This window comes from Pleurodeles waltl, unplaced genomic scaffold (genome assembly GCF_031143425.1).
Source record: "Pleurodeles waltl isolate 20211129_DDA unplaced genomic scaffold, aPleWal1.hap1.20221129 scaffold_214, whole genome shotgun sequence".
NCBI classification, from domain to species: Eukaryota; Metazoa; Chordata; class Amphibia; order Caudata; family Salamandridae; genus Pleurodeles; species Pleurodeles waltl.
In genome coordinates, this window is record NW_027149920.1 from 63540 (window position 1) to 77748 (window position 14209).

The following is a 14209-nucleotide window of genomic DNA, read 5'->3' on the forward strand; positions in this document are numbered from 1 at the left end:
AATAAAGTCATCTTACATGACATTTCGTACAAAGGCCCAGATCATGGGGATGATCGCGCAGAAGCAGCAAGTATCAGAGCCACCGAACCTGAGGTGAGTTACACGAGGAGAAAGGGCGACATGGGGACAGGGGCTAGGGGCTCAGGGAACAGCTACCACAATGCAGCCTCGGGTGTGGGGATGCCACTCATTGCGGGTACTGCCCTGGGATTTCCTTTTAGAAAGAATCGCTGGTTAAAGTGTAGTGCACAAAAAACCCAACTCCTCGATTACACTATTAGATAACATCCTTTAACTGCCCCACCCACCCTGTGTGAGTCTCACCCACTTCCCGCCTGCTCCCTCTAGTCTGAGAGTTGTATCTCCACAAAAAACACACAGTGGAGCTCAATGAGCTGCTCATGTCTGACATGGACACCTAAGCAGTGCTGGATTCACAACCTGAAAGCCTGCAAAGGAAAGTGTGCCCGGCAGAAGATAAGCTGCCTGGCAACTCAGAACCTTCTTCTAAGAGAAGTAAGACATGTCACAATGGAGTCTAAGCCTACCTGTCTTATGCCAGGACCTTAGAGCTGCAGGCAGGAGCACAAAGGTAAAAACATATATTGAGTCCCAACACGCTTACTGCGGTGGTTGGTCTCTGTGGCGCAATCGGTTAGCGCGTTCGGCTGTTAACCGAAAGGTTGGTGGTTCAAGCCCACCCAGGGACGTATGCTTTTGCCTACATCAAGTCCTGAATTAAAACACAGCTGTCTGGCTTTGCTCTTAGAGCTCTCGCTTTGCCTGCGTGACATGCTCTATCTCAACATTTCTATCTTCTCTCATCTCTTCACCTCTAGTCATTTCCACCAATAGGACTGGAAACGGGACATCAAGTCCTGAAATAAAACACAGCTGTCTGGCTTTGCTCTTAGAGCTCTCGCTTTGCCTGCGTGACATGCTCTATCTCAACATTTCTATCTTCTCTCATCTCTTCACCTCTAGTCATTTCCACCAATAGGACTAGAAACGGGCCACCAAGCCTTCTACTTTAACCACAGGCGTACTGAGGGCCAATAAAATGCACAAAAGCATTTCTTGATCCGGGGCTGAGAACTGCATGCACAGGGACCTCGTGGCGCAACGGTAGCGCGTCTGACTCCAGATCAGAAGGTTGCGTGTTCAAATCACGTCGGGGTCACTCTTTGACATTTTTTTCCCCACCAAGTCTATATCTCTGACTTCTAAAGCAAAGCCAAAAGAAGGGCGCTTTGCATTGGCCGGGAATCGAACCCGGGCCTCCCGCGTGGCAGGCGAGAATTCTACCACTGAACCACCAATGCTTCACTTACATAGGCTGAGCAGAGAGCCCTGCCGTAGACAGTAGTGACGAGGCTCATGCATTCGCATGGGACACCTATGAACAAAGTTTGCATGGCAAGCCTTGGACTGCCAAACGTTCACATGCTGATGGCAGGAATCAGATGCAGGAGACTGAAACTATGAATGTTTCTGCTTTTGCTAAGGACAGTGGTTTGGGGCCAGTGTTGTGCTTGACAGAGCACGACATCAGCCTGCTCTCTGGCTGCTCCCGGGAGAAGTGGCTGACAGAAAGCACCCTCCAGACCACCAGCAATCTTGTGTTTCACAACATGCCACTGTCACTGGACTTTCCTTCTGGGAAAGCCTAGTCACTGACCTGGCCAGATTCCCTGTCCTCCCCAAAATCCTGGGGAGAAACGGGCAGAGTTCTGCGCCCTGCGCCCTCTTTCGCGTCCCTAACGCGCTCCCAACGCGCCCTACAGCCGTGGTCGGGCACAGCGCTGGTCGGGCTCATACCACTGGGGCCTCTGCCGAGGAAGAGCCCCGGAAGCCTAGGGCCAGGCCTATTGCACAGGCATCTTAGACCAGGCCATTCCGGGATTGCTGTGTTTCACGTCCTGCCCTTCAACACTCCTGGGAGGGCTTTCCCTGAGAACCCTCATGTCTCTGCCCTCCCAGGAGGCTGTGGTTCTATGCAAAATAGGGGGTGCACCACGGGCCGTCCCCTTTCCTCTCTCTCGCCAATATCTTTCACCAAAGCTGAGCCCTGCAGGTAAATGTATCTATCTGGCTGAGGGGCCAGGGAGGGCCTTTGCCTGCAGTCTTACAAGCCAGAGTGCAGAGAAGGCAGCAACTCTGGGACCGGGACTCTGCTCAAAGACATATCTAACATGCCACAGTGGAGCTGAGATGGGCAAGACACGTGTCTCACAGGCTGGCAGCACACCAAGACAGTGGCAGGAAACTATGCTAACAAGGAAAGAGAAAAGTCACGTGTCTCGTGGCCTTCCCACCATTAGACAGTAGTCTGCGCAAGAAAACATCCAACAGTGACAGGACAACCAAGCAAATGACAAACGCCGTGCTGAATAAAGTCATCTTACATGACATTTCGTACAAAGGCCCAGATCATGGGGATGATCGCGCAGCAGAAGCAGCAAGTATCAGAGCCACCGAACCTGGGGTGAGTTACACGAGGAGAAAGGGCGACATGGGGACAGGGGCTATGGGCTCAGGGAACAGCTACCACAATGCAACCTCGGGTGTGGGGATGCCACTCATTGCGGGTACTGCCCTGGGATTTCCTTTTAGAAAGAATCGCTGGTTAAAGTGTAGAGCACAAAAAACCCAACTCCTCGATTACACTATTAGATAACATCCTTTAACTGCCCCACCCACCCTGTGTGAGTCTCACCCACTTCCCGCCTGCTCCCTCTAGTCTGAGAGTTGTATCTCCACAAAAAACACACAGTGGGGCTCAATGAGCTGCTCATGTCTGACATGGACACCTAAGCAGTGCTGGATTCACAACCTGAAAGCCTGCAAAGGAAAGTGTGCCCGGCAGAAGATAAGCTGCCTGGCAACTCAGAACCTTCTTCTAAGAGAAGTAAGACATGTCACAATGGAGTCTAAGCCTACCTGTCTTATGCCAGGACCTTAGAGCTGCAGGCAGGAGCACAAAGGTAAAAACATATATTGAGTCCCAACACGCTCACTGCGGTGGTTGGTCTCTGTGGCGCAATCGGTTAGCACGTTCGGCTGTTAACCGAAAGGTTGGTGGTTCAAGCCCACCCAGGGACGTATGCTTTTGCCTACATCAAGTCCTGAATTAAAACACAGCTGTCTGGCTTTGCTCTTAGAGCTCTCGCTTTGCCTGCGTGACATGCTCTATCTCAACATTTCTATCTTCTCTCATCTCTTCACCTCTAGTCATTTCCACCAATAGGACTGGAAACGGGACATCAAGTCCTGAATTAAAACACAGCTGTCTGGCTTTGCTCTTAGAGCTCTCGCTTTGCCTGCGTGACATGCTCTATCTCAACATTTCTATTTTCTCTCATCTCTTCACCTCTAGTCATTTCCACCAATAGGACTGGAAACGGGACACCAAGCCTTCTACTTTAACCACAGGCGTACTGAGGGCCAATAAAAGGCACAGAAGCATTTCTTGATCCGGGGCTGAGAACTGCATGCACAGGGACCTCGTGGCGCAACGGTAGCGCGTCTGACTCCAGATCAGAAGGTTGTGTGTTCAAATCACGTCGGGGTCACTCTTTGACATTTTTTCCCCCACCAAGTCTATATCTCTGACTTCTAAAGCAAAGCCAAAAGAAGGGCGCTTTGCATTGGCTGGGAATCGAACCCGGGCCTTCCGCGTGGCAGGCGAGAATTCTACCACTGAAACACCAATGCTTCACTTACATAGCCTGAGCAGAGAGCCCTGCCGTAGACAGTAGTGACGAGGCCCATGCATTCGCATGGGACACCTATGAACAAAGTTTGCATGGCAAGCCTTGGACTGCCAAACGTTCACATGCTGATGGCAGGAATCAGATGCAGGAGACTGAAACTATGAATGTTTCTGCTTTTGCTAAGGACAGTGGTTTGGGGCCAGTGTTGTGCTTGACAGAGCACGACATCAGCCTGCTCTCTGGCTGCTCCCGGGAGAAGTGGCTGACAGAAAGCACCCTCCAGACCACCAGCAATCTTGTGTTTCACAACATGCCACTGTCACTGGACTTTCCTTCTGGGAAAGCCTAGTCACTGACCTGGCCAGATTCCCTGTCCTCCCCAAAATCCTGGGGAGAAACGGGCAGAGTTCTGCGCCCTGCGCCCTCTTTCGCGTCCCTAACGCGCTCCCAACACGCCCTACAGCCCTGGTCGGGCACAGCGCTGGTCGGGCTCATACCACTGGGGCCTCTGCCGAGGAAGAGCCCCGGAAGCCTAGGGCCAGGCCTATTGCACAGGCATCTTAGACCAGGCCATTCCGGGATTGCTGTGTTTCACGTCCTGCCCTTCAACACTCCTGGGAGGGCTTTCCCTGAGAACCCTCATGTCTCTGCCCTCCCAGGAGGCTGTGGTTCTATGCAAAATAGGGGGTGCACCACGGGCCGTCCCCTTTCCTCTCTCTCGCCAATATCTTTCACCAAAGCTGAGCCCTGCAGGTAAATGTATCTATCTGGCTGAGGGGCCAGGGAGGGCCTTTGCCTGCAGTCTTACAAGCCAGAGTGCAGAGAAGGCAGCAACTCTGGGACCGGGACTCTGCTCAAAGACATATCTAACATGCCACAGTGGAGCTGAGATGGGCAAGACACGTGTCTCACAGGCTGGCAGCACACCAAGACAGTGGCAGGAAACTATGCTAACAAGGAAAGAGAAAAGTCACGTGTCTCGTGGCCTTCCCACCATTAGACAGTAGTCTGCGCAAGAAAACATCCAACAGTGACAGGACAACCAAGCAAATGACAAACGCCGTGCTGAATAAAGTCATCTTACATGACATTTCGTACAAAGGCCCAGATCATGGGGATGATCGCGCAGCAGAAGCAGCAAGTATCAGAGCCACCGAACCTGGGGTGAGTTACACGAGGAGAAAGGGCGACATGGGGACAGGGGCTATGGGCTCAGGGAACAGCTACCACAATGCAACCTCGGGTGTGGGGATGCCACTCATTGCGGGTACTGCCCTCGGATTTCCTTTTAGAAAGAATCGTTGGTTAAAGTGTAGTGCACAAAAAAACCAACTCCTCGATTACACTATTAGATAACATCCTTTAACTGCCCCACCCACCCTGTGTGAGTCTCACCCACTTCCCGCCTGCTCCCTCTAGTCTGAGAGTTGTATCTCCACAAAAAACACACAGTGGGGCTCAATGAGCTGCTCATGTCTGACATGGACACCTAAGCAGTGCTGGATTCACAACCTGAAAGCCTGCAAAGGAAAGTGTGCCCGGCAGAAGATAAGCTGCCTGGCAACTCAGAACCTTCTTCTAAGAGAAGTAAGATATGTCACAATGGAGTCTAAGCCTACCTGTCTTATGCCAGGACCTTAGAGCTGCAGGCAGGAGCACAAAGGTAAAAACATATATTGAGTCCCAACACGCTCACTGTGGTGGTTGGTCTCTGTGGCGCTATCGGTTAGCGTGTTCGGCTGTTAACCGAAAAGTTGGTGGTTCAAGCCCACCCAGGGACGTATGCTTTTGCCTACATCAAGTCCTGAATTAAAACACAGCTGTCTGGCTTTGCTCTTAGAGCTCTCGCTTTGCCTGCGTGACATGCTCTATCTCAACATTTCTATCTTCTCTCATCTCTTCACCTCTAGTCATTTCCACCAATAGGACTGGAAACGGGACATCAAGTCCTGAATTAAAACACAGCTGTCTGGCTTTGCTCTTAGAGCTCTCGCTTTGCCTGCGTGACATGCTCTATCTCAACATTTCTATCTTCTCTCATCTCTTCACCTCTAGTCATTTCCACCAATAGGACTGGAAACGGGACACCAAGCCTTCTACTTTAACCACAGGCGTACTGAGGGCCAATAAAAGGCACAGAAGCATTTCTTGATCCGGGGCTGAGAACTGCATGCACAGGGACCTCGTGGCGCAACGGTAGCGCGTCTGACTCCAGATCAGAAGGTTGCGTGTTCAAATCACGTCGGGGTCACTCTTTGACATTTTTTTCCCCACCAAGTCTATATCTCTGACTTCTAAAGCAAAGCCAAAAGAAGGGCGCTTTGCATTGGCCGGGAATCGAACCCGGGCCTCCCGCGTGGCCGGCGAGAATTCTACCACTGAACCACCAATGCTTCTCTTACATAGCCTGAGCAGAGAGCCCTGCCGTAGACAGTAGTGATGAGGCCCATGCATTCGCATGGGACACCTATGAACAAAGTTTGCATGGCAAGCCTTGGACTGCCAAACGTTCACATGCTGATGGCAGGAATCAGATGCAGGAGACTGAAACTATGAATGTTTCTGCTTTTGCTAAGGACAGTGGTTTGGGGCCAGTGTTGTGCTTGACAGAGCACGACATCAGCCTGCTCTCTGGCTGCTCCCGGGAGAAGTGGCTGACAGAAAGCACCCTCCAGACCACCAGCAATCTTGTGTTTCACAACATGCCACTGTCACTGGACTTTCCTTCTGGGAAAGCCTAGTCACTGACCTGGCCAGATTCCCTGTCCTCCCCAAAATCCTGGGGAGAAACGGGCAGAGTTCTGCGCCCTGCGCCCTCTTTCGCGTCCCTAACGCGCTCCCAACGCGCCCTACAGCCCTGGTCGGGCACAGCCCTGGTCGGGCTCATACCACTGGGGCCTCTGCCGAGGAAGAGCCCCGGAAGCCTAGGGCCAGGCCTATTGCACAGGCATCTTAGACCAGGCCATTCCGGGATTGCTGTGTTTCACGTCCTGCCCTTCAACACTCCTGGGAGGGCTTTCCCTGAGAACCCTCATGTCTCTGCCCTCCCAGGAGGCTGTGGTTCTATGCAAAATAGGGGGTGCACCACGGGCCGTCCCCTTTCCTCTCTCTCGCCAATATCTTTCACCAAAGCTGAGCCCTGCAGGTAAATGTATCTATCTGGCTGAGGGGCCAAGGAGGGCCTTTGCCTGCAGTCTTATAAGCCAGAGTGCAGAGAAGGCAGCAGCTCTGGGACCGGGACTCTGCTCAAAGACATATCTAACATGCCACAGTGGAGCTGAGATGGGCAAGACACGTGTGTCACAGGCTGGCAGCACACCAAGACAGTGGCAGGAAACTATGCTAACAAGGAAAGAGAAAAGTCACGTGTCTCGTGGCCTTCCCACCATTAGACAGTAGTCTGCGCAAGAAAACATCCAACAGTGACAGGACAACCAAGCAAATGACAAACGGCGTGCTGAATAAAGTCATCTTACATGACATTTCGTACAAAGGCCCAGATCATGGGGATGATCGCGCAGCAGAAGCAGCAAGTATCAGAGCCACCGAACCTGGGGTGAGTTACACGAGGAGAAAGGGCGACATGGGGACAGGGGCTATGGGCTCAGGGAACAGCTACCACAATGCAACCTCGGGTGTGGGGATGCCACTCATTGCGGGTACTGCCCTGGGATTTCCTTTTAGAAAGAATCGCTGGTTAAAGTGTAGTGCACAAAAAAAACAACTCCTCGATTACACTATTAGATAACATCCTTTAACTGCCCCACCCATGCTGTGTGAGTCTCACCCACTTCCCGCCTGCTCCCTCTAGTCTGAGAGTTGTATCTCCACAAAAAACACACAGTGGGGCTCAATGAGCTGCTCATGTCTGACATGGACACCTAAGCAGTGCTGGATTCACAACCTGAAAGCCTGCAAAGGAAAGTGTGCCCGGCAGAAGATAAGCTGCCTGGCAACTCAGAACCTTCTTCTAAGAGAAGTAAGACATGTCACAATGGAGTCTAAGCCTACCTGTCTTATGCCAGGACCTTAGAGCTGCAGGCAGGAGCACAAAGGTAAAAACATATATTGAGTCCCAACACGCTCACTGCGGTGGTTGGTCTCTGTGGCGCAATCGGTTAGCGTGTTCGGCTGTTAACCGAAAGGTTGGTGGTTCAAGCCCACCCAGGGACGTATGCTTTTGCCTACATCAAGTCCTGAATTAAAACACAGCTGTCTGGCTTTGCTCTTAGAGCTCTCGCTTTGCCTGCGTGACATGCTCTATCTCAACATTTCTATCTTCTCTCATCTCTTCACCTCTAGTCATTTCCACCAATAGGACTGGAAACGGGACACCAAGCCTTCTACTTTAACCACAGGCGTACTGAGGGCCAATAAAAGGCACAGAAGCATTTCTTGATCCGGGGCTGAGAACTGCATGCACAGGGACCTCGTGGCGCAACGGTAGCGCGTCTGACTCCAGATCAGAAGTTTGCGTGTTCAAATCACTTCGGGGTCACTCTTTGACATTTTTTTCCCCACCAAGTCTATATCTCTGACTTCTAAAGCAAAGCCAAAAGAAGGGCGCTTTGCATTGGCCGGGAATCGAACCCGGGCCTCCCGCGTGGCAGGCGAGAATTATACCACTGAACCACCAATGCTTCACTTACATAGGCTGAGCAGAGAGCCCTGCCGTAGACAGTAGTGATGAGGCCCATGCATTCGCATGGGACACCTATGAACAAAGTTTGCATGGCAAGCCTTGGACTGCCAAACGTTCACATGCTGATGGCAGGAATCAGATGCAGGAGACTGAAACTATGAATGTTTCTGCTTTTGCTAAGGACAGTGGTTTGGGGCCAGTGTTGTGCTTGACAGAGCACGACATCAGCCTGCTCTCTGGCTGCTCCCGGGAGAAGTGGCTGACAGAAAGCACCCTCCAGACCACCAGCAATCTTGTGTTTCACAACATGCCACTGTCACTGGACTTTCCTTCTGGGAAAGCCTAGTCACTGACCTGGCCAGATTCCCTGTCCTCCCCAAAATCCTGGGGAGAAACGGGCAGAGTTCTGCGCCCTGCGCCCTCTTTCGCGTCCCTAACGCGCTCCCAACGCGCCCTACAGCCCTGGTCGGGCACAGCCCTGGTCGGGCTCATACCACTGGGGCCTCTGCCGAGGAAGAGCCCCGGAAGCCTAGGGCCAGGCCTATTGCACAGGCATCTTAGACCAGGCCATTCCGGGATTGCTGTGTTTCACGTCCTGCCCTTCAACACTCCTGGGAGGGCTTTCCCTGAGAACCCTCATGTCTCTGCCCTCCCAGGAGGCTGTGGTTCTATGCAAAATAGGGGGTGCACCACGGGCCGTCCCCTTTCCTCTCTCTCGCCAATATCTTTCACCAAAGCTGAGCCCTGCAGGTAAATGTATCTATCTGGCTGAGGGGCCAGGGAGGGCCTTTGCCTGCAGCCTTACAAGCCAGAGTGCAGAGAAGGCAGCAACTCTGGGACCGGGACTCTGCTCAAAGGCATATCTAACATGCCACAGTGGAGCTGAGATGGGCAAGACACGTGTCTCACAGGCTGGCAGCACACCAAGACAGTGGCAGGAAACTATGCTAACAAGGAAAGAGAAAAGTCACGTGTCTCGTGGCCTTCCCACCATTAGACAGTAGTCTGCGAAAGAAAACATCCAACAGTGACAGGACAACCAAGCAAATGACAAACGCCGTGCTGAATAAAGTCATCTTACATGACATTTCGTACAAAGGCCCAGATCATGGGGATGATCGCGCAGCAGAAGCAGCAAGTATCAGAGCCACCGAACCTGGGGTGAGTTACACGAGGAGAAAGGGCGACATGGGGACAGGGGCTATGGGCTCAGGGAACAGCTACCACAATGCAACCTCGGGTGTGGGGATGCCACTCATTGCGGGTACTGCCCTGGGATTTCCTTTTAGAAAGAATCGCTGGTTAAAGTGTAGAGCACAAAAAAACCTACTCCTCGATTACACTATTAGATAACATCCTTTAACTGCCCCACCCACCCTGTGTGAGTCTCACCCACTTCCCGCCTGCTCCCTCTAGTCTGAGAGTTGTATCTCCACAAAAAACACACAATGGGGCTCAATGAGCTGCTCATGTCTGACATGGACACCTAAGCAGTGCTGGATTCACAACCTGAAAGCCTGCAAAGGAAAGTGTGCCCGGCAGAAGATAAGCTGCCTGGCAACTCAGAACCTTCTTCTAAGAGAAGTAAGACATGTCACAATGGAGTCTAAGCCTACCTGTCTTATGCCAGGACCTTAGAGCTGCAGGCAGGAGCACAAAGGTAAAAACATATATTGAGTCCCAACACACTCACTGCGGTGGTTGGTCTCTGTGGCGCAATCGGTTAGCACGTTCGGCTGTTAACTGAAAAGCTGGTGGTTCAAGCCCACCCAGGGACGTATGCTTTTGCCTACATCAAGTCCTGAATTAAAACACAGCTGTCTGGCTTTGCTCTTAGAGCTCTCGCTTTGCCTGCGTGACATGCTCTATCTCAACATTTCTATCTTCTCTCATCTCTTCACCTCTAGTCATTTCCACCAATAGGACTGGAAACGGGCCACACAGCCTTCTACTTTAACCACAGGCGTACTGAGGGCCAATAAAAGGCACAGAAGCATTTCTTGATCCGGGGCTGAGAACTGCATGCACAGGGACCTCGTGGCTCAACGGTAGCGCGGCTGACTCCAGATCAGAAGGTTGCGTGTTCAAATCACGTCGGGGTCACTCTTTGACATTTTTTTCCCCACCAAGTCTATATCTCTGACTTCTAAAGCAAAGCCAAGAGAAGGGCGCTTTGCATTGGCCGGGAATCGAACCCGGGCCTCCCGCGTGGCAGGCGAGAATTCTACCACTGAACCACCAATGCTTCACTTACATAGGCTGAGCAGAGAGCCCTGCCGTAGACAGTAGTGATGAGGCCCATGCATTCGCATGGGACACCTATGAACAAAGTTTGCATGGCAAGCCTTGGACTGCCAAACGTTCACATGCTGATGGCAGGAATCAGATGCAGGAGACTGAAACTATGAATGTTTCTGCTTTTGCTAAGGACAGTGGTTTGGGGTCAGTGTTGTGCTTGACAGAGCACGACATCAGCCTGCTCTCTGGCTGCTCCCGGGAGAAGTGGCTGACAGAAAGCACCCTCCAGACCACCAGCAATCTTGTGTTTCACAACATGCCACTGTCACTGGACTTTCCTTCTGGGAAAGCCTAGTCACTGACCTGGCCAGATTCCCTGTCCTCCCCAAAATCCTGGGGAGAAACGGGCAGAGTTCTGCGCCCTGCGCCCTCTTTCGCGTCCCTAACGCGCTCCCAACGCGCCCTACAGCCCTGGTCGGGCTCATACCACTGGGGCCTCTGCCGAGGAAGAGCCCCGGAAGCCTAGGGCCAGGCCTATTGCACAGGCATCTTAGACCAGGCCATTCCGGGATTGCTGTGTTTCACGTCCTGCCCTTCAACACTCCTGGGAGGGCTTTCCCTGAGAACCCTCATGTCTCTGCCCTCCCAGGAGGCTGTGGTTCTATGCAAAATATGGGGTGCACCACGGGCCGTCCCCTTTCCTCTCTCTCGCCAATATCTTTCACCAAAGCTGAGCCCTGCAGGTAAATGTATCTATCTGGCTGAGGGGCCAGGGAGGGCCTTTGCCTGCAGTCTTACAAGCCAGAGTGCAGAGAAGGCAGCAGCTCTGGGACCGGGACTCTGCTCAAAGACATATCTAACATGCCACAGTGGAGCTGAGATGGGCAAGACACGTGTCTCACAGGCTGGCAGCACACCAAGACAGTGGCAGGAAACTATGCTAACAAGGAAAGAGAAAAGTCACGTGTCTCGTGGCCTTCCCACCATTAGACAGTAGTCTGCGCAAGAAAACATCCAACAGTGACAGGACAACCAAGCAAATGACAAACGCCGTGCTGAATAAAGTCATCTTACATGACATTTCGTACAAAGGCCCAGATCATGGGGATGATCGCGCAGCAGAAGCAGCAAGTATCAGAGCCACCGAACCTGGGGTGAGTTACACGAGGAGAAAGGGCGACATGGGGACAGGGGCTATGGGCTCAGGGAACAGCTACCACAATGCAACCTCGGGTGTGGGGATGCCACTCATTGCGGGTACTGCCCTGGGATTTCCTTTTAGAAAGAATCGCTGGTTAAAGTGTAGAGCACAAAAAACCCAACTCCTCGATTACACTATTAGATAACATCCTTTAACTGCCCCACCCACCCTGTGTGAGTCTCACCCACTTCCCGCCTGCTCCCTCTAGTCTGAGAGTTGTATCTCCACAAAAAACACACAGTGGGGCTCAATGAGCTGCTCATGTCTGACATGGACACGTAAGCAGTGCTGGATTCACAACCTGAAAGCCTGCAAAGGAAAGTGTGCCCGGCAGAAGATAAGCTGCCTGGCAACTCAGAACCTTCTTCTAAGAGAAGTAAGACATGTCACAATGGAGTCTAAGCCTACCTGTCTTATGCCAGGACCTTAGAGCTGTAGGCAGGAGCACAAAGGTAAAAACATATATTGAGTCCCAACACGCTCACTGCGGTGGTTGGTCTCTGTGGCGCAATCGGTTAGCGCGTTCGGCTGTTAACCGAAAGGTTGGTGGTTTAAGCCCACCCAGGGACGTATGCTTTTGCATACATCAAGTCCTGAATTAAAACACAGCTGTCTGGCTTTGCTCTTAGAGCTCTCGCTTTGCCTGCGTGACATGCTCTATCTCAACATTTCTATCTTCTCTCATCTCTTCACCTCTAGTCATTTCCACCAATAGGACTGGAAACGGGACACCAAGCCTTCTACTTTAACCACAGGCGTACTGAGGGCCAATAAAAGGCACAGAAGCATTTCTTGATCCGGGGCTGAGAACTGCATACACAGGGACCTCGTGGCGCAACGGTAGCGCGTCTGACTCCAGATCAGAAGGTTGCGTGTTCAAATCACGTCGGGTCACTCTTTGACATTTTTTTCCCCACCAAGTCTATATCTCTGACTTCTAAAGCAAAGCTAAAAGAAGGGCGCTTTGCATTGGCCGGGAATCAAACACGGGCCTCCCGCGTGGCAGGCGAGAATTCTACCACTGAACCACCAATGCTTCACTTACATAGGCTGAGCAGAGAGCCCTGCCGTAGACAGTAGTGATGAGGCCCATGCATTCGCATGGGACACCTATGAACAAAGTTTGCATGGCAAGCCTTGGACTGCCAAACGTTCACATGCTGATGGCAGGAATCAGATGCAGGAGACTGAAACTATGAATGTTTCTGCTTTTGCTAAGGACAGTGGTTTGGGGCCAGTGTTGTGCTTGACAGAGCACGACATCAGCCTGCTCTCTGGCTGCTCCCGGGAGAAGTGGCTGACAGAAAGCACCCTCCAGACCACCAGCAATCTTGTGTTTCACAACATGCCACTGTCACTGGACTTTCCTTCTGGGAAAGCCTAGTCACTGACCTGGCCAGATTCCCTGTCCTCCCCAAAATCCTGGGGAGAAACGGGCAGAGTTCTGCGCCCTGCGCCCTCTTTCGCGTCCCTAACGCGCTCCCAACGCGCCCTACAGCCCTGGTCGGGCACAGCCCTGGTCGGGCTCATACCACTGGGGCCTCTGCCGAGGAAGAGCCCCGGAAGCCTAGGGCCAGGCCTATTGCACAGGCATCTTAGACCAGGCCATTCCGGGATTGCTGTGTTTCACGTCCTGCCCTTCAACACTCCTGGGAGGGCTTTCCCTGAGAACCCTCATGTCTCTGCCCTCCCAGGAGGCTGTGGTTCTATGCAAAATAGGGGGTGCACCACGGGCCGTCCCCTTTCCTCTCTCTCGCCAATATCTTTCACCAAAGCTGAGCCCTGCAGGTAAATGTATCTATCTGGCTGAGGGGCCAGGGAGGGCCTTTGCCTGCAGTCTTACAAGCCAGAGTGCAGAGAAGGCAGCAACTCTGGGACCGGGACTCTGCTCAAAGGCATATCTAACATGCCACAGTGGAGCTGAGATGGGCAAGACACGTGTCTCACAGGCTGGCAGCACACCAAGACAGTGGCAGGAAACTATGCTTACAAGGAAAGAGAAAAGTCACGTGTCTCGTGGCCTTCCCACCATTAGACAGTAGTCTGCGCAAGAAAACATCCAACAGTGACAGGACAACCAAGCAAATGACAAACGCCGTGCTGAATAAAGTCATCTTACATGACATTTCGTACAAAGGCCCAGATCATGGGGATGATCGCGCAGCAGAAGCAGCAAGTATCAGAGCCACCGAACCTGGGGTGAGTTACACGAGGAGAAAGGGCGACATGGGGACAGGGGCTATGGGCTCAGGGAACAGCTACCACAATGCAACCTCGGGTGTGGGGATGCCACTCATTGCGGGTACTGCCCTGGGATTTCCTTTTAGAAAGAATCGCTGGTTAAAGTGTAGAGCACAAAAAACCCAACTCCTCGATTACACTATTAGATAACATCCTTTAACTGCCCCACCCACC

General features: G+C 52.3%; 6 non-coding genes across 6 annotated transcripts; 4 read left to right on the top strand and 2 right to left on the bottom strand.

Moving 5' to 3' along the window:
* The first annotated feature begins 636 nt into the window (after positions 1-636).
* TRNAN-GUU (transfer RNA asparagine (anticodon GUU)) lies at positions 637-710 on the top strand. The gene has a single exon. It is a non-coding gene; the product is annotated as a tRNA-Asn (tRNA).
* A 398-nt stretch (positions 711-1108) lies between these two features.
* On the top strand, positions 1109-1180 carry TRNAW-CCA (transfer RNA tryptophan (anticodon CCA)). Its single transcript has one exon. It is a non-coding gene; the product is annotated as a tRNA-Trp (tRNA).
* Positions 1181-1251: 71 nt separating this feature from the next.
* Positions 1252-1322, bottom strand: TRNAG-GCC (transfer RNA glycine (anticodon GCC)). The gene has a single exon. It is a non-coding gene; the product is annotated as a tRNA-Gly (tRNA).
* A 4570-nt stretch (positions 1323-5892) lies between these two features.
* TRNAW-CCA (transfer RNA tryptophan (anticodon CCA)) lies at positions 5893-5964 on the top strand. Its single transcript has one exon. It is a non-coding gene; the product is annotated as a tRNA-Trp (tRNA).
* Positions 5965-7812: 1848 nt separating this feature from the next.
* TRNAN-GUU (transfer RNA asparagine (anticodon GUU)) lies at positions 7813-7886 on the top strand. Its single transcript has one exon. It is a non-coding gene; the product is annotated as a tRNA-Asn (tRNA).
* A 2643-nt stretch (positions 7887-10529) lies between these two features.
* On the bottom strand, positions 10530-10600 carry TRNAG-GCC (transfer RNA glycine (anticodon GCC)). The gene has a single exon. It is a non-coding gene; the product is annotated as a tRNA-Gly (tRNA).
* Between the last annotated feature and the right edge of the window lie 3609 nt (positions 10601-14209).